Below are 21,015 nucleotides of genomic sequence, written 5' to 3' on the forward strand. Positions count from 1 at the left end.
CGAGCAAACTTGAGCCTCGGGACCACAGGTAAGAACAACTTGTCTGCTGCAAGAAAGCTGCCTGGTGAAATCGGGACACACAGAGGCAGAATTCCTCTAGGACCGGGCACGTCCTGTGTTTACCGGAAGTCCGACACCTGCGGATCCCGGCCCGCAGCAGCTCTCTGCTCCCAGACCCCGTGGGAAAGAGAACTCACCGCATGGTCAAGTGGGCACTCCTGAGGCTGCAGACCACCAACACTGCCCACCCCTGCCCACATCCCTGGCCCAAGAGGAAACTGTATATAGCCTCTGGGCTCCCGTGGGGGAGGGCCCAGGAGCGGCAGGACCCCTGCCTGAGACACCGCCGGAACCTGAAGGAAACAGACCGGATAAACAGTTCTCTGCACCCAAATCCCGTGGGAGGGAGAGCTAAACCTTCAGAGAGGCAGACAAGCCTGGGAAACAGAAGAGACTGCTCCCTGAACACACATCTCGGAGCCAGAGGAAAAAGCCAAAGACCATCTGGAACCCTGGTGCACTGAAGCTCCCGGAAGGGGCGGCACAGGTCTTCCTGGTTGCTGCCGCTGCAGAGAGCCCCTGGGCAGCACCCCACGAGCGAACCTGAGCCTCGGGACCACAGGTAAGACCAAATTTTCTGCTGCAAGAAAGCTGCCTGGTGAACTCAAGACACAGGCCCACAGGAACAGCTGAAGACCTGTAGAGAGGAAACACTACACGCCCGAAAGCAGAACACTCTGTCCCCAGAACTGACTGAAAGAGAGGAAAACAGGTCTACAGCACTCCTGACACACAGGCTTATAGGACAGTCTAGCCACTGTCAGAAATAGCAGAACAAAGTAACACTAGAGATAATCTGATGGCGAGAGGCAAGCTCAGGAACCCAAGCAACAGAAACCAAGACTACATGCCATCATCAGAGCCCAATTCTCCCACCAAAACAAACATGGAATATCCAAACACACCAGAAAAGCAAGATCTAGTTTCAAAATCATTTTTGATCATGATGCTGGAGGACTTCAAGAAAGACATGAACACACTTAGGGAAACACAGGAAAACATTAATAAACAAGTAGAAGCCTACAGAGAGGAATCGCAAAAATCCCTGAAAGAATTCCAGGAAAAGACAATCAAACAGTTGAAGGAATTAAAAATGGAAATAGAAGCAATCAAGAAAGAACACATGGAAACAACCCTGGATATAGAAAACCAAAAGAAGAGACAAGGAGCTGTAGATACAAGCTTCACCAACAGAATACAAGAGATGGAAGAGAGAATCTCAGGAGCAGAAGATTCCATAGAAATCATTGACTCAACTGTCAAAGATAATGTAAAGCGGAAAAAGCTACTGGTCCAAAACATACAGGAAATCCAGGACTCAATGAGAATATCAAACCTAAGGATAATAGGTATAGAAGAGAGTGAAGACTCCCAGCTCAAAGGACCAGTAAATATCTTCAACAAAATCATAGAAGAAAACTTCCCTAACCTAAAAAAAGAGATACCCATAGGCATACAAGAAGCCTACAGAACTCCAAATAGATTGGACCAGAAAAGAAACACCTCCCCTCACATAATTGTCAAAACACCAAACGAACAAAAGAAAGAATATTAAAAGCAGTAAGGGAAAAAGGTCAAGTAACATATAAAGGCAGACCTATCAGAATCACACCAGATTTCTCGCCAGAAACTATGAAGGCCAGAAGATCCTAGACTGATGTCATACAGACCCAAAGAGAAAACAAATGCCAGCCCAGGTTACTGTATCCTGCAAAACTCTCAATTAACATAGATGGAGAAACCAAGATATTCCATGACAAAACCAAATTTACACAATATCTTTCTACAAATCCAGCACTACAAAGGATAATAAATGGTAAAGCCCAACATAAGGAGGCAAGCTATACCCTAGAAGAAGCAAGAAACTAATCGTCTTGGCAACAAAACAAAGAGAATGAAAGCACACAAACATAACCTCACATCCAAATATGAATATAACGGGAAGCAATAATCACTATTCCTTAATATCTCTCAACATCAATGGCCTCAACTACCCAATAAAAAGACATAGATTAACAAACTGGATATGCAATGAGGACCCTGCATTCTGCTGCCTACAGGAAACACACCTCAGAGACAAAGACAGACATTACCTCAGAGTGAAAGGCTGGAAAATAATTTTCCAAGCAAATGGTCAGAAGAAGGAAGCTGGAGTAGCCATTCTAATATCAAATAAAATCAATTTTCAACTAAAAGTCATCAAAAAAGATAAGGAAGGACACTTCATATTCATCACAGAAAAATTCACCAAGATGAACTCTCAATCCTAAATATCAATGCCCCAAATACAAGGGCACCTACATATGTAAAAGAAACCTTACTAAAGCTCAAAACACACAGTGCACCTCACACAATAATAGTGGGAGATTTCAACACTCCACTCTCATCAATGGACAGATCATGGAAACAGAAATTAAACAGAGATGTAGACAGACTAAGAGAAGTCATGAGCCAAATGGACTTAACAGATATTTATAGAACATTCTATCCTAAAGCAAAAGGATATACCTTCTTCTCAGCTCCTCATGGTACTTTCTCCAAAATTGACCATATAATTGGTCAAAAAACGGGCCTCAACAGGTACAGAAAGATAGAAATAATCCCATGCGTGCTATCGGACCACCACGGCCTAAAACTTGTCTTCAATAACAATAAGGGAAGAATGCCCACATATACGTGGAAATTGAACAATGCTCTACTCAATGATAACCTGGGCAAGGAAGAAATAAAGAAAGAAATTAAAAACTTTTTAGAATTTAATGAAAATGAAGGTATAAAATACCCAAACTTATGGGACACAATGAAAGCTATGCTAAGAGGAAAACTCATAGCGCTGAGTGCCTGCAGAAAGAAACAGGAAAGAGCATATGTCAGCAGCTTGACAGCACACCTAAAAGCTCTAGAACAAAAAGAAGCAAATACACCCAGGAGGAGTAGAAGGCAGGAAATAATCAAACTCAGAGCTGAAATCAACCAAGTAGAAACAAAAAGGACCATAGAAAGAATCAACAGAACCAAAAGTTGGTTCTTTGAGAAAATCAACAAGATAGATAAACCCTTAGCCAGACTAACGAGAGGACACAGAGAGTGCGTCCAAATTAACAAAATCAGAAATGAAAAGGGAGAAATAACAACAGATTCAGAAGAAATTCAAAAAATCATCAGATCTTACTATAAAAACCTATATTCAACAAAACTTGAAAATCTTCAGGAAATGGACAATTTCCTAGACAGATACCAGGTACCGAAGTTAAATCAGGAACAGGTAAACCAGTTAAACAACCCCATAACTCCTAAGGAAATAGAAGCAGTCATTAAAGGTCTCCCAACCAAAAAGAGCCCAGGTCCAGATGGGTTTAGTGCAGAATTCTATCAAACCTTCATAGAAGACCTCGTACAATATTATCCAAACTATTCCACAAAATTGAAACAGATGGAGCACTACCAAATTCCTTCTATGAAGCCACAATTACTCTTATACCTAAACCACACAAAGACACAACAAAGAAAGAGAACTTCAGACCAATTTCCCTTATGAATATCGACGCAAAAATACTCAACAAAATTCTGGCAAAGCGAATCCAAGAGCACATCAAAACAATCATCCACCATGACCAAGTAGGCTTCATCCCAGGCATGCAGGGATGGTTTAATATACGGAAAACCATCAACGTGATCCATCATATAAACAAACTGAAAGAACAGAAACACATGATCATTTCATTAGATGCTGAGAAAGCATTTGACAAAATTCAACACCCCTTCATGATAAAAGTCCTGGAAAGAATAGGAATTCAAGGCCCATACCTGAACATAGTAAAAGCCATATACATCAAACCAGTTGCTAACATTAAACTAAATGGAGAGAAACTTGAAGCAATCCCACTAAAATCAGGGACTAGACAAGGCTGCCCACTCTCTCCCTACTTATTCAATATAGTTCTTGAAGTTCTAGCCAGAGCAATCAGACAAAAAAAGGAGGTCAAGGGGATACAGATCGGAAAAGAAGAAGTCAAAATATCACTATTTGCAGATGACATGATAGTATATTTAAGTGATCCCAAAAGTTCCACCAGAGAACTACTAAAGCTGATAAACAACTTCAGCAAAGTGGCTGGGTACAAAATTAACTCAAATAAATCAGTTGCCTTCCTCTATACAAAAGAGAAACAAGCCGAGAAAGAAATTAGGGAAACGACACCCTTCATAATAGACCCAAATAAAATAAAGTACTTCGGTGTGACTTTAACAAAGCAAGTGAAAGATCTGTACAATAAGAACTTCAAGACACTGAAGAAGGAAATTGAAGAAGACCTCAGAAGATGGAAAAATCTCCCATGCTCATGGATTGGCAGGATTAATATAGTAAAAATGGCCATTTTACCAAAAGCAATCTACAGATTCAATGCAATCCCCATCAAAATACCAATCCAATTCTTCAAAGAGTTAGACAGAACAATTTGCAAATTCATCTGGAATAACAAAAAACCCAGGATAGCTAAAGCTATCCTCAACAATAAAAGGACTTCAGGGGGAATCACTATCCCTGAACTCAAGCAGTATTACAGAGCAATAGTGATAAAAAGTGCATGGTATTGGTACAGAGACAGACAGATAGACCAATGGAATAGAATTGAAGACCCAGAAATGAACCCACACACCTATGGTCACTTGATTTTTGACAAAGGAGCCAAAACCATCCAATGGAAAAAAGATAGCATTTTCAGCAAATGGTGCTGGTTCAACTGGAGGGCAACATGTAGAAGAATGCAGATCGATCCTTGCTTATCACCCTGTACAAAGCTTAAGTCCAAGTGGATCAAGGACCTCCACATCAAACCAGACACACTCAAACTAATAGAAGAAAATCTAGGGAAGCATCTGGAACACATGGGCACTGGAAAAAATTTCCTAAGCAAAACACCAATGGCTTACTCTCTAAGATCAAGAATCGACAAATGGGATCTCATAAAACTGCAAAGCTTCTGTAAGGCAAAGGACACTGTGGTTAGGACAAAACGGCAACCAACAGATTTTGAAAAGATCTTTACCAATCCTACAACAGATAGAGGCCTTATATCCAAAATATACAAAGAACTCAAGAAGTTAGACCGCAGGGAAACAAATAACCCTATTAAAAAATGGGGTTCAGAGCTAAACAAAGAATTCACAGCTGAGGAATGCCGAATGGCTGAGAAACACCTAAAGAAATGTTCAACATCTTTAGTCATAAGGGAAATGCAAATCAAAACAACCCTGAGATTTCACCTCACACCAGTGAGAATGGCTAAGATCAAAAACTCAGGGGACAGCAGATGCTGGCAAGGATGTGGAGAAAGAGGAACACTCCTCCATTGTTGGTGGGATTGCATACTGGTACAACCATTCTGGAAATCAGTCTGGAGGATCCTCAGAAAATTGGACATTGAATTGCCTGAGGATCCAGCTATACCTCTCTTGGGCATATACCCAAAAGATGCCCCAATATATCAAAAAGACACGTGCTCCACTATGTTCATCGCAGCCTTATTTATAATAGCCAGAAGCTGGAAAGAACTCAGATGCCCTTCAACAGAGGAATGGATACAGAAAATGTGGTACATCTACACAATGGAATATTACTGAGCTATCAAAAACAACGACTTTATGAAATTCGTAGGCAAATGGTTGGAACGGGAAAATATCATCCTGAGTGAGCTAACCCAATCACAGAAAGACATACATGGTATGCACTCATTGATAAGTGGCTATTAGCCCAAATGCTTGAATTACCCTAGATGCCTAGAACAAATGAAACGCAAGACGGATGATCAAAATGTGAATGCTTCACTCCTTCTTTAAAAGGGGAACAAGAATACACTTGGCAGGGAAGAGAGAGGCAAAGATTAAAACAGAGACTGAAGGAACACCCATTCCGAGCCTGCCCCACCATTGGCCCATACATATACAGCCACCCAATTAGACAAGATGGATGAAGCAAAGAAGTGCAGACCGACAGGAGCTGGATGTAGATCGCTCCTGAGAGACACAGCCAGAATACAGCAAATACAGAGGCGAATGCCAGCAGCAAACCACTGAACTGAGAATAGGACCCCCGTTGAAGGAATCAGAGAAAGAACTGGAAGAGCTTGAAGGGGCTCGAGACCCCTTATGTACAACAATGCCAAGCAACCAGAGCTTCCAGGGACTAAGCCACTACCTAAAGACTATACATGGACTTACCCTGGACTCTGACCTCATAGGTAGCAATGAATATCCTAGTAAGAGCACCAGTGGAAAGGGAAGCCCTGCGTCCTGCTAAGGATGAACCCACAGTGAACTAGACTGGTGGGGGGAGGGCGGCAATGGGGGGAGAGTTGGGAGGGGAACACCCATAAGGAAGGGGAGGTGGGAGGGGGATGTTTGCCCGTATACTGGGAAAGGGAATAACACTCGAAATGTATATAAGAAATACTCTAGTTAATAAAAAAAATCACATTTCATGATGATGATGGAGGACTTTAAGAAGGACATAAATTACTCTCTTAAAAAAAATACAAGACCCAACAGGTAAACAAGTAGAAGCCCTTAAAGAGGAAACACAATTTTTAAAGAATTAAAGGAAAAAAGAACAAGTGAAGGAACTGAAGAAAGCAATACAGGATTTAAAAATGGAAATAGAAACAACAAAGAAATCACAAAAGGAGACAACAATGAAGATAGAAAACCTAGAGAAGAGAACAGGAATGATAGAAGCAAGCATTAACAACAGAATACAAGAGAGAGAAGAGAAAAATCTCAGGGACAGAAGATACCCTAGAAAACATCAACATAGCCATCAAAAATGATGTAAAACATAAAAAGCTCCTACCCAAAACATCCAGGAAATCCATAACACAATGAGAAGATCAAACCTAAGGATAACAAGTATACAGGAGAGCAAAGCCTCCCAAATTAAAGGGCCAGTAAATATCTTCAACAATTTTATAGAAGAAAACTTTCCTAACCTAAAGAAACAGATGCCCATAAACATAGAAGAAATCTACAGAACTCCAAATAGATTGGACCAGAAAAGATTTTCCTCCTATCACATAATAGTCCAAACACCAAATGAACAAAACAAAGAAAGAATTTTAAAAGCAGTTAAGGGAAAAAGGTCAAGTAACATATAAAGATCTATCAGAATTACATGAGACTTACCAAGGGATACTATAAAAACCAGAAGGTCCTGGGCAGACATCATACAGACCCTAAGAGTACACAAATGCCAGCCCAGGCTACTATATCCAGCAAAGCTCTCAATTAACATAGATGGAGAAACCACGAAATTCCATGACAAAACCAAATCTACACAATATCATTCTACAAATCCAACCCTGCAAAAGATAATAGATGGAAAACTCCAACACAAGGAGGGAAACTACACCCTCAAAAAAGCAAGAAAGTAAAGTTTTTGTAAGAAAATCAAAGGAAAAGAGACATACAAACATAATTCCACCTTTAACAACAAAAATAACAGGAAGCAACAATCAATATTCCTTAATATCTCTTAACATCAATGGACTCAGTTCCCCAATAAAAAGACATAGACTAAGAGACTGGATAGGTAAAGAGGACCAGGCATTTTGCTGCACATCAGTGACATAGACAGACACTTCCTCAGAGTAAAAAGCTGGAAATCAATTTTCCAAGCAAATGCTGCAAAGAAACAAGCTAGAGTGGCCACTCTAATATCCAATAAAATTGACTTTCAACAAAAATTTATCAACAAAAAATAAATAATTTAGGAAGGACACTTCATACTCCTCAAAGAAAAAATCCACCAAGATGAACTCTCAATCCTAAATATCTATGCTCTAAATGCAAAGTTACCTACCTTCATAAAACAAACCTTACTAAAGCTCAAAGCACACATGGCACCTCACACAGTGATTGTAGTAGATTTCAAGACTCCACTCTCAAAAATGGACAGATCATGGAAACAGAAACTACATGGAGACATAGAGAAACTAACAAGTTATGAATCAAGTGGACGTAAAAGATATTTATAGAACATTTTATCCTAAAACAAAAGACTATCCCTTCTCATCACCTCATGGTATCTTCTCCAAAATTGACCAAAAAACAAGCCACAACAGATACAAGAAGATTGAAATAATCCCATGCATCCCATCAGATCACCACAGACTAAGGCTGATCTTCAATCATTCGCCTTGATCAAGTCGGCTTCATTCCAGGGATGTAGGGATGGTTCAATATATGAAAACACATCAATGTAATCCACTATGCAAACAAACTCAAAGGAAAAAAATCACATGATCATCTCAGTAGATTCTGAGAAAGCATTTGACAAAATTGAACCCCCATTCATGATAAAAGTCCTGGAAAGATCAGGGACTCAAGCCCCATACCTAAACATAGTAAAAGCAACATACAGCAAACCAGTAGCCAACATTAAACTAAATGGAGAGAAATTTGAAACAATCCCACTAAAATCAGGGACTTGACAAGGCTACACACTCTCTCCCTACTTATTCAGTACAGGACTCGAAGTCTTAGCCAGAGCAATCAGACAACAAAAGGAGATCAAAGGGATACGAATTGGAAAGGAAGAAGTCAAAATATCACTATTTGCAGATGATAAGATAGTATATTTAAGTGACCACAAAACTTCCACCAGAGAACTACTAAACCTGATAAACAACCTCAGCAAAGTGTCTGGGTATAAAATTATCTAACAAATCAGTTGCCTTCCTCTAATCAAGGGATAGACAGGCTGAGAAAGAAATTATGGAAATGACACCCTTCACAATAGTCCCAAATAACATAAAATACAACTGTGTGAATCTAACCAAGTGAAAGATCTATATGACAAGAACTTCAAGCCTCTGAAGAAAGAAATTGAAGATCTCAGAAGATCTTTCCAGACCTCCCATGCCCATGGATTGACAGGATTAATATAGTAAAAACGACCATTTGACCAAAAGCAAAATGTAGCAATGGCTACAGATTCAATGCAATCCTCATCAAAATCCCAACTCAATTCTTCAAAGAGTTAGAAAGAGTAATATGCAAATTCATTTAGAATAACAAAAAACCCAGGATAGCAAAAGTTATACTGAACAATTAAAGAAATTCTGGGGGAAATCACCATCCTTGACCTCAAGTAGTATTACAGAGCAATAATGATAAAAACTGTATGGAATTGGTACAGAGACAGGCAGACAGACCAGTGGAATAGAACTGAAGACCCAGAAATGAACCCACACACCTATGAACACTTGATCTTTGACAAAAGAGCTAAAACCATCCAATGAAAAAGGATAATATTTTCAACAAATGGTGCTGGTTCAACTGGAGGTCAGCATGTAGAAGAATGCAAATTGATCCATTCTTATCACCCTGTATAAAACTTAAGTCCAAGTGCATCAAGCACCTCCATATCAAACCAGATACACTCAAAGTTGTAGAAAAAAATTGGAGAAGAGCCTTGAATACATGAGCAGTGGTGATAATTTCCTAAACAAAACACAAATAGCTTATGCCCTAAGATATGGAGCAACAAATGGGACCTCATAAAACTGCAAAACTTCTATAAGGCAAAGGGCACTGTCATTAAGACAAAATGGCAATGAACTGATTGGGAAATGGTTTTTACCAATCTTATATCCAGTAGAGGGTTAATATCCAATATATACAAAGAACTCAAGTTAGACTACAGAGAGCCAAATTACCCTATTAAAAATGGGGTACAGAGCAAAACAAAGAATTCTAGTTGAGCAATATCAAATGGCTGAGAAGTACTTAAAGAAATGTTCAACATCCTTAGTCATTAGGGAAATGAAAATCAAAACAACCCTGAGATTCCAACTCACACTAATCAGAATGGTTAAGATAAAAAACTCAGGTGACAACAGATGCTGGCAATGATGTGGAGAAAGAGGAACACTCCTCCATTGTTGCTGTAATTGCAAACTGGCACAACCACTCTTGGAAATCAGTCTGGAGGTTGCTCAGAAATTTGGATATTGCACTACCTGAGGACCCAGCTATACCTCTCCTGGACATATACTCCAAAAATACTCCTACATACAACAAAGACATGTGACCCACTATGTTCATAGCAGCCTTTTTTTTATAGTAGCCCAAAACTAGAAAAAACCCAGATGCCCTTCAACAGAGGAATGGATTCAGAAAATTGGATACATCTACACAATGGAGTACTACTCAGCTATCAAATCCAATAACTTCATGAAATTCATAGGCAAATAGATTGAACTACAAAACATCATCCCGAGTGAGGTAACCCAATCACAGAAAAACACTCACTGACAAATGGATATTAGGCCAAAAGCTCAAATTACCCAAGATACAATCCACAGAACACATGAAGCTCAAGAAGAATGACCAAACTGGATGTTTCAGTCCTTCTTAAAAGGAGGAACAAAAATATTCATAGCACAGGATTTAGAGACAAAGTTTAAAGCAGAGACTGAGTAAACGGACATTCAGAGCCTTGCCCACCTGGTTATACAGCGCATACATATACAGCCACCAAAACTAGATAATATTGATGAAGCCAAGAAGTGCATGCTGACAGGAGCCTGATATAGCTGTCTCCTGAGAGGCTCAGGCAGACCATATCAAATACAGAGGTGAATGTTAGTAGCAAACCATTAAACTAAGAATAGGGTCCCCTGTAGCGAAATTAGAGAAAGGACTGAAGGCTAGTGAGGCTTGCAACTCCATAAGAACAACAATACCAACCAACTAGAGCTCCCATGGACTAAACCACGACCCAAAGACTGCACATGTACAAACCCATGGGTCCTGATGTATATGTAGCATAGGTGCCTTGGGCACCAATGTAAGGAGAAGCCCTTGGTCCTGCCAAGGCTGGACCCCCAGTGCAGGAGAATATCAGGGGGAAGGAAGGGAAGGTGTTTTGAGGGGGAAACGCTCTCATAGAAGGAGGGGAGGGGGATGGGATAGGGGGCTTATGAACGGGAAACCAGGAAAGGAAATAACACTTGAAATTTAAATAAAAAATATCCAATTAGAAGAAGAAGAGGGCTTCCTGGTTGCTGCCGCTGCAGAGAGCCCGTGGGCAGCACCCCACGAGCGAACTTGAGCCCCGGGACCACAGGTAAGACCAACTTTTCTGCTGCAAGAAAGCTGCCTGGTGAGCTTGGGACACAGGGAAGCAGAATTCCTCTAGGACCGGGCACGTTCTGTGTTTACAGGAAGTCCCACACCCGCGGATCCTGGCCCGCAGCAGCTCTCTGCCCCCAGACCCTGTGAGAGAGAGACCCAACCACCTGGTCAGGTGGGCACTCCTGAGGATGCAGAGCAGAAGAGACCACCAACACTGCTCACACCTGCCCACATCCCTGGCCCAAGAGGAAACTGTATAAGGCCTCTGGGCTCCCGTGGGGGAGGGCCCAGGAGCGGCAGGAACCCTGCCTGAGACACCACCAGAACCTGAAGGAAACAGACCGGATAAACAGTTCTCTGCACCCAAATCCCGTGGGAGGGAGAGCTGAACCTTCAGAGAGGCAGACAAGCCTGGGAAACCAGAAGAGACTGCTCTCTGCACACACATCTCGGACGCCAGAGGAAAAAGCCAAAGACCATCTGGAACCCTGGTGCACTGAAGCTCCCGGAAACAGCGGCACAGGTCTTCCTGGTTGGTGCCGCTGCAGAGAGCCCGTGAACAGCACCCCACGAGCGAACTTGAGCCTCGGGACCACAGGTAAGACCAACTTTTCTGCTGCAAGAAAGCTGCCTGGTGAACTCAAGACACAGGCCCACAGGAACAGCTGAAGACCTGTAGAGAGGAAAAACTACACGCCGGAAAGCAGAACACTCTGTCCCCATAACTGACTGAAAGAGAGGAAAACAGGTCTACAGCACTCCTGACACACAGGCTAGTCTAGCCACTGTCAGAAATAGCAGAACAAAGTATCACTAGAGATAATCTGATGGCGAGAGGCAAGCGCAGGAACCCAAGCAACAGAAACCAAGACTACATGGCACCATCGGAGCCCAATTCTCCCATCAAAACAAACATGGAATATCCAAACACACCAGAAAAGCAAGATCTAGTTTCAAAATCATTTTTGATCATGATGCTGGAGGACTTCAAGAAAGACGTGAAGAACTCCCTTAGAGAACAAGTAGAAGCCTACAGAGAGGAATCGCAAAAATGCCTGAAAGAATCGCAAAAATCCCTGAAAGAATTCCAGGAAAACATAAATAAACAAGTAGAAGCCCATAGAGAGGAGACACAAAAATCCCTGAAAGAATTCCAGGAAAACATAAATAAACAAGTAGAAGCACATAGAGAGGAGACACAAAAATCCCTGAAAGAATTCCAGGAAAACACAATCAAACAGTTGAAGGAATTAAAAATGGAAATAGAAGCAATCAAGAAAGAACACATGGAAACAACCCTGGATATAGAAAACCAAAACAAGAGACAAGGAGCTGTAGATACAAGCTTCACCAACAGAATACAAGAGATGGAAGAGAGAATCTCAGGAGCAAAAGATTCCATAGAAATAGTTGACTCAACTGTCAAAGATAATGTAAAGCGGAAAAAGCTACTGGTCCAAAACATACAGGAAATCCAGGACTCAATGAGAAGATCAAACCTAAGGATAATAGGTATAGAAGAGAGTGAAGACTCACAGCTCAAAGGACCAGTAAATATCTTCAACAAAATCATAGAAGAAAACTTCCCTAACCTAAAAAAAGAGATACCCATAGACATACAAGAAGCCTACAGAACTCCAAATAGATTGGACCAGAAAAGAAACACCTCCCCTCACATAATTGTCAAAATACCAAACGCACAAAATAAAGAAAGAATATTAAAAGCAGTAAGGGAAAAAGGTCAAGTAACATATAAAGGGAGACATATCAGAATCACACCAGACTTCTCGCCAGAAACTATGAAGGCCAGAAGATCCTGGACTGATGTCATACAGACCCTAAGAGAACACAAATGCCAGCCCAGGTTACTGTATCCAGCAAAACTCTCAATAAACATTGATGGAGAAACCAAGATATTCCATGACAAAACCAAATTTACACAATATCTTTCTACAAATCCAGCACTACAAAGGGTAATAAATAGTAAAGCCCAACATAAGGAGGCAAGCTATACCCTAGAAGAAGCAAGAAACTAATCGTCTTGGCAACAAAACAAAGAGAATGAAAGCACACAAACATAACCTCACATCCAAATATGAATATAACAGGAAGCAACAATCACTATTCCTTAATATCTCTCAATATCAATGGCCTCAACTCCCCAATAAAAAGACATAGATTAACAAACTGGATACGCAACGAGGACCCTGCATTCTGCTCCCTACAGGAAACACACCTCAGAGACAAAGACAGACACCACCTCAGAGTGAAAGGCTGGAAAACAACTTTCCAAGCAAATGGTCAGAAGAAGCAAGCTGGAGTAGCCATTCTAATATCAAATAAAATCAATTTTCAACTAAAAGTCATCAAAAAAGATAAGGAAGGACACTTCATATTCTTCAAAGGAAAAATCCACCAAGATGAACTCTCAATCCTAAATATCTATGCCCCAAATACAAGGGCACCTACATACGTAAAAGAAACCTTACTAAAGCTCAAAACACACATTGCACCTCACACAATAATAGTGGGAGATTTCAACACCCCACTCTCATCAATGGACAGATCATGGAAACAGAAATTAAACAGTGATGTCGACAGACTAAGAGAAATCATGAGCCAAATGGACTTAACGGATATTTATAGAACATTCTATCCTAAAGCAAAAGGATATACCTTCTTCTCAGCTCCTCATGATACTTTCTCCAAAATTGACCATATAATTGGTCAAAAAACGGGCCTCAACAGGTACAGAAAGATAGAAATAATCCCATGCGTGCTATCAGACCACCACGGCCTAAAACTGGTCTTCAATAACAATAAGGGAAGAATGCCCACATATACTTGGAAATTGAACAATGCTCTACTCAATGATAACCTGGTCAAGGAAGAAATAAAGAAAGAAATTAAAAACTTTTTAGAATTTAATGAAAATGAAGATACAACATACCCAAACGTATGGGACACAATGAAAGATGTGCTAAGAGGAAAACTAATAGCGCTGAGTGCCTGCAGAAAGAAACAGGAAAGAGCATAGGTCAGCAGCTTGACAGCACACCTAAAAGCTCTAGAACAAAAAGAAGCAAATACACCCAGGAGGAGTAGAAGGCAGGAAATAATCAAACTCAGAGCTGAAATCAACCAAGAAGAAACAAAAAGGACCATAGAAAGAATCAACAGAACCAAAAGTTGGTTCTTTGAGAAAATCAACAAGATAGATAAACCCTTAGCCAGACTAACGAGAGGACACAGAGAGTGCGTCCAAATTAACAAAATCAGAAATGAAAAGGGAGACATAACAACAGATTCAGAGGAAATTCAAAAAATCATCAGATCTTACTATAAAACCCTATATTCAACAAAACTTGAAAATCTTCAGGAAATGGACAATTTCCTAGACAGATACCAGGTATCGAAGTTAAATCAGGAACAGATAAACCAGTTAAACAACCCCATAACTCCTAAGGAAATAGAAGCAGTCATTAAAGGTCTCCCAACCAAAAAGAGCCCAAGTCCAGACAGGTTTAGTGCAGAATTCTATCAAACCTTCACAGAAGACCTCATACCAATATTATCCAAACTATTCCACAAAATTGAAACAGATGGAGCACTACCGAATTCCTTCTACGAAGCCACAATTACTCTTATACCTAAACCACACAAAGACACAAAAAAGAAAGAGAACTTCAGACCAATTTCCCTTATGAATATCGACGCAAAAATACTCAATAAAATTCTGGCAAACCGAATCCAAGAGCAGATCAAAACAATCATCCACCATGATCAAGTAGGCTTCATCCCAGGCATGCAGGGATGGTTTAATATAAGGAAAACCATCAACGTGATCCATTATATAAACAAACTGAAAGAACAGAAACACATGATCGTTTCATTAGATGCTGAGAAAGCATTTGACAAAATTCAACACCCCTTCATGATAAAAGTCCTGGAAAGAATAGGAATTCAAGGCACATACCTAAACATAGTAAAAGCCATATACAGCAAACCAGTTGCTAACATTAAACTAAATGGAGAGAAACTTGAAGCAATCCCACTAAAATCAGGGACTAGACAAGGCTGCCCACTCTCTCCCTACTTATTCAATATAGTTCTTGAAGTTCTAGCCAGAGCAATCAGACAACAAAAGGAGATCAAGGGGATACAGATCGGAAAAGAAGAAGTCAAAATATCACTATTTGCAGATGACATGATAGTATATTTAAGTGATCCCAAAAGTTCCACCAGAGAACTACTAAAGCTGATAAACAACTTCAGCAAAGTGGCTGGGTATAAAATTAACTCAAATAAATCAGTTGCCTTCCTCTATACAAAAGAGAAACAAGCCGAGAAAGAAATTAGAGAAACGACACCCTTCATAATAGACCCAAATAATATAAAGTACCTCGGTGTGACTTTAACCAAGCAAGTAAAAGATCTGTACAATAAGAACTTCAAGACACTGAGGAAAGAAATTGAAGAAGACCTCAGAAGATGGAAAGATCTCCCATGCTCATGGATTGGCAGGATTAATATAGTAAAAATGGCCATTTTACCAAAAGCAATCTACAGATTCAATGCAATCCCCATCAAAATACCAATCCAATTCTTCAAAGAGTTAGACAGAACAATTTGCAAATTCATCTGGAATAACAAAAAACCCAGGATAGCTAAAGCTATCCTCAACAATAAAAGGACTTCAGGGGGAATCACTATCCTTGAACTCAAGCAGTATTACAGAGCAATAGTGATAAAAACTGCATGGTATTGGTACAGAGACAGACAGATAGACCAAAGGAATAGAATTGAAGACCCAGAAATGAACCCACACACCTATGGTCACTTGATTTTTGACAAAAGAGCCAAAACCATCCAATGGAAAAAAGATAGCATTTTCAGCAAATGGTGCTGGTTCAACTGGAGGGCAACATGTAGAAGAATGCAGATCGATCCATGCTTATCACCCTGTACAAAGCTTAAGTCCAAGTGGATCAAGGACCTCCACATCAAACCAGACACACTCAAACTAATAGAAGAAAAACTAGGGAAGCATCTGGAACACATGGGCACTGGAAAAAATTTCCTGAACAAAACACCAATGGCTTATGCTCTAAGATCAAGAATCGACAAATGGGATCTCATAAAACTGCAAAGCTTCTGTAAGGCAAAGGACACTGTGGTTAGGACAAAACGGCAACCAACAGATTGGGAAAAGATCTTTACCAATCCTACAACAGATAGAGGCCTTATATCCAAAATATACAAAGAACTCAAGAAGTTAGACCGCAGGGAAACAAATAACCCTATTAAAAAATGGGGTTCAGAGCTAAACAAAGAATTCACAGCTGAGGAATGCCGAATGGCTGAGAAACACCTAAAGAAATGTTCAACATCTTTAGTCATAAGAGAAATGCAAATCAAAACAACCCTGAAGTTTCACCTCACACCAGTGAGAATGGCTAAGATCAAAAACTCAGGTGACAGCAGATGCTGGCGAGGATGTGGAGAAAGAGGAACACTCCTCCATTGTTGGTGGGATTGCAGACTGGTAAAACCATTCTGGAAATCAGTCTGGAGTTTTCTCAGAAAATTGGACATTGAACTGCCTGAGGATCCAGCTATACCTCTCTTGGGCATATACCCAAAAGATGCCTCAACATATAAAAGAGACATGTGCTCCACTATGTTCATCGCAGCCTTATTTATAATAGCCAGAAAATGGAAAGAACCCAGATGCCCTTCAACAGAGGAATGGATACAGAAAATGTGGTACATCTACACAATGGAATATTACTCAGCTATCAAAAACAACAACTTTATGAAATTCGTAGGCAAATGGTTGGAACTGGAAAATATCATCCTGAGTGAGCTAACCCAATCACAGAAAGACATACATGGTATGCACTCATTGATAAGTGGCTCTTAGCCCAAATGCTTGAATTACCCTAGATCCCTAGAACAAACGAAACTCAAGACGGATGATCAAAATGTGAATGCTTCACTCCTTCTTTAAATGAGGAAAAAGAATACCCTTGGCAGGGAAGGGAGAGGCAACGATTAAAACAGAGACTGAAGGAACACCCATTCGGAGCCTGCCCCACATGTGGCCCATACATATACAGCCACCCAATTAGACAAGATGGATGGAACAAAGAAGTGCAGACCGACAGGAGCCGGATGTAGATCGCTCTTGAGAGACACAGCCAGAATACAGCAAATACAGAGGCGAATGCCAGCAGCAAACCACTGAACTGAGAATAGGACCCCCGTTGAAGGAATCAGAGAAAGAAGTGGAAGAGCTTGAAGGGGCTCAAGACCCCAAAAGTACAACAATGCCAACCAACCAGAGCTTCCAGGGAGTAAGCCACTACCTAAAGACTATACATGGACTGAACCTGGTCTCTGACCTCATAGGTAGCAATGAATATCCTAGTAAGAGCACCAGTGGAAGGGGAAGCCCTGGGTCCTGCTAAGACTGAACCCCCAGTGAACTAGACTATGGGGGGAGGGCGGCAATGGGGGGAGGGTTGGGAGGGGAACACCCATAAGGAAGGGGAGGGGGGAGGTGGTTGTTTGCCCGGAAACCTGGGAAAGGGAATAACACTTGAAATGTATATAAGAAATACTCAAGTTAATAAAAAAAAAAGAAGAAGAAGAGGAAGGAGGAGGAGGAGGAGGAGGAGGAGGAGGAGGAGGAGGAGGGAGGAGGAGGAGGAGGAGGAGGAGGAGGAGGAGGAGGAGGAGGAGGAGAAGAAGAAGAAGAAGAAGAAGAAGAAGAAGAAGAAGAAGAAGAAGAAGAAGAAGAAGAAGAAGAAGAAGAAGAAGAAGACAACAACTACCAACCAACCAGAGTTCTTAGAAACTAAACCACCATTCAAGTACTATACCTGGACTATCCCAAGACTTCAGCGTCATATGTAGCAGAGGATGGCCTTGTTGGGCACCAGTTGGAGGAGAAGTTCTTGGTTCTGCCAAGGGTGGATGCCCCAGTGTAGGGGAATGTCATGATGAGAAGGAGGGAAGTAGTGGTTTGTTGGGGGAACACCCTTGTAGTAGAAGGGGAAAAGGGATGGGATAGGGGATTTATGGATGGGAAACCAGGAAAGGGGATAACATTTGAAATGTAAATTAAAAAAATATCCAACATAAAATTAAAAATAAATACATAAATAATTGTGTTCTGACAATTGACAATGAGTGAAAGAAGGCCTGAAATAGATAACAAACCATGTTAATATTTACACATCTTCAATCTGGAATAAACTATACTTGATAAAATATGTATAGTATGGTTTTCAAAGTACAGAATATCACAGATACCAAACATTAAGCATTTTCAAACAAGTCTGTAATTTCCATCACTTAAAATATACATGTGGTTTACTTCCATGAATTTTAGCATATAGGAAGAAGGCTTTCAGGTCAGTGCCAGCACAGGGGTCTCTGGGCCCTGATTCTGGACTGTATGGTGTCTTCAGCAAGGTGCCATGCAGGTATACTTATATTTGTCAATAATTAACAGTAAGCAAGACCATGAATTTGAAAGAGAGTAACGAGGAGTATAGGGGAGCATTTAGGTAAAACAAATGTCATTATATTATAATGTTAAAAATTAACAAGAAATATGTCAATTTTAATTTGTATACCAAATTGTTTGATAGGGTTTGCTTTCCTTATTCTAACCAAAAGCAGTGTGGAGAGGAAAGGATTTAGTTCCTCTTAAACTTCCAATTCAAAATCCATCACTGAGGGAAATCAAGACAAGAACAGAGGCAGGAATCTAGAAGAAGAGACAATGGAGGACTGCTGCTTATGCCTTATTACCTCAGGCTCACTCTCAGTCAGCTTTCTTGTACAAGTCACAGTGGATGAGTCCTCCCTCATCATCATTAATCAAGAAACCGGTCTACGGCTACAGGTCAATTCAGTTGGGGCACTTCAGTAGTTAAGGTTCGTACTTTTAACTCCAAGTCATATCAGTTGCACATGGAAAGCTAATCAGGAGAGTATTAAAATCACTGATGATACACACTGCTGACTCCTGTGTTGAATTAGGGAAAAGCTGTAAGAAGCTGAGGAAGAGGACGACCCTGTGAGAGGACCAGAGTCTCAACTATCCTGGACCCCTGAGATTTCTTAGACACTGGGCCACAAACCAGGCAATGTACACCAGCTGATATGAGGCCCTCAATAAATATACAACAGAGGTCTGCTAGGTCTGGACTCAGTCAGAGAAGATTCAGGGAACCCTCAAGAGGGTGAATGCCCAAGAAGGTGGGGAGTTCTGGTTGGGTGGGGGTTCCGGGGTAGTGAGATCCTCATGAAGACAGAGGTGGAGGGGGGTGGTATGGGATATGGAACAGTCAGAGTGTGGACCTGGTGGGAGATAGAATCTGGACTGTAAAAAAAAGATTTAATAAAAATTTTATAAAAGAGAAATTTTGTCAACATTTACTTAGTTCTACTCTACTAAAATTATATATATAGTTATATATATATATATATATATATATATATATATATATATATATATATATATATATATATATATATATAAATCTCCTTCAAGCCTTTAAGCCTTTTGGATTTCTCTCCTTCAGCTTTTTCTGTTTCTTGTTTCTCCCTATCAGGAATTATTTATTTATGATAATTTAACTTTATATTTACGCTTTTCCAAAGTATATTCCAACCAAAATAGGACTTCTTTAGAGGAGGCTTTGTGATAAGAGTCCTTATAGCATTTATTTTACCCTCATTAAAGTAGGAGATGAACGTCTCCTTTCCCGATGAACACATTTTTACTATTCCCCAATGTAAGTGATTTTTACTATTCCACAATGTAAGTGATTTTTACTATTCCACAATGTAATTGAGATGTCAACCTTTCATTGGTCTTCAATCTTTAATTAATTATTAATATCATTCTTCATCATGGAATAGTAGAAACCTTTGTTACCCCCAGGACAAATGAGTCTATTATTGAATATGCCTTACCTTGCCCTCCTCATACATCAGTAAGCTACTCACTCCATTTTATTTATTGGCCTGCTATATCCTATTTTAGTTCAGGTTAAAATATTTTTGTTTTTGTTTTAAGAAGGATCTCTATTATTTGATAATTCTGTCCACAGTGTTCTACAATCAGTTGTCCCCTGCTGCCTTATAACTCATCATGTTTATTAAAATACATTTCATTGTATGTTATATTTTTTACTTCTCTGTTAAATTATTAAATTATTTTCATGATGTAAGACCAATAAAGGAGAAAATTTAATTGTCATTTATTGTGGTATCACAATTGTTGCTTTAATATTGGAGTGAGATTTCTTTCAATAAATATTTTTGTTTAAATTTATTGAATACTTCAACATCTGAAAGATAACAAAGACTTGGCCATGGAGAATATTATATATGATTCTGTAGTCAGAACCTCTTTGGGATTGGAAGATATTAGAACAATTGTTTACTACAGTGCAACCAGTAATAAGGCTTGTAAATAGAATAGATTCTTTCTGTTGAAAGAATCAAGGAACAAATTGATATGATACCAGTAGGTTAAAAATAACTCTCATATAAACTATTCCATGATAGTCAGTCTTCCAAACTCCAAGTCTTATTTATGACATGAATTTGGAATAATTCTAGATGACCAAACAGAGAAATTAAGAATCTTTCCAGAATATGTAGCTCTGAAGGGTAATTAATACGTAAAAATTTAGGGAAGAGAAAAAATGTTGTACTTAAAATTCAAGAAAAGTAAAATATAAAGAGAAATAGTTAAGTAGCAAAAAGACATAATTGAGAATTGCTGAATGACCACTTGTC

This window comes from Rattus norvegicus, chromosome 5 (assembly GCF_036323735.1).
Source record: "Rattus norvegicus strain BN/NHsdMcwi chromosome 5, GRCr8, whole genome shotgun sequence".
NCBI classification, from domain to species: Eukaryota; Metazoa; Chordata; class Mammalia; order Rodentia; family Muridae; genus Rattus; species Rattus norvegicus.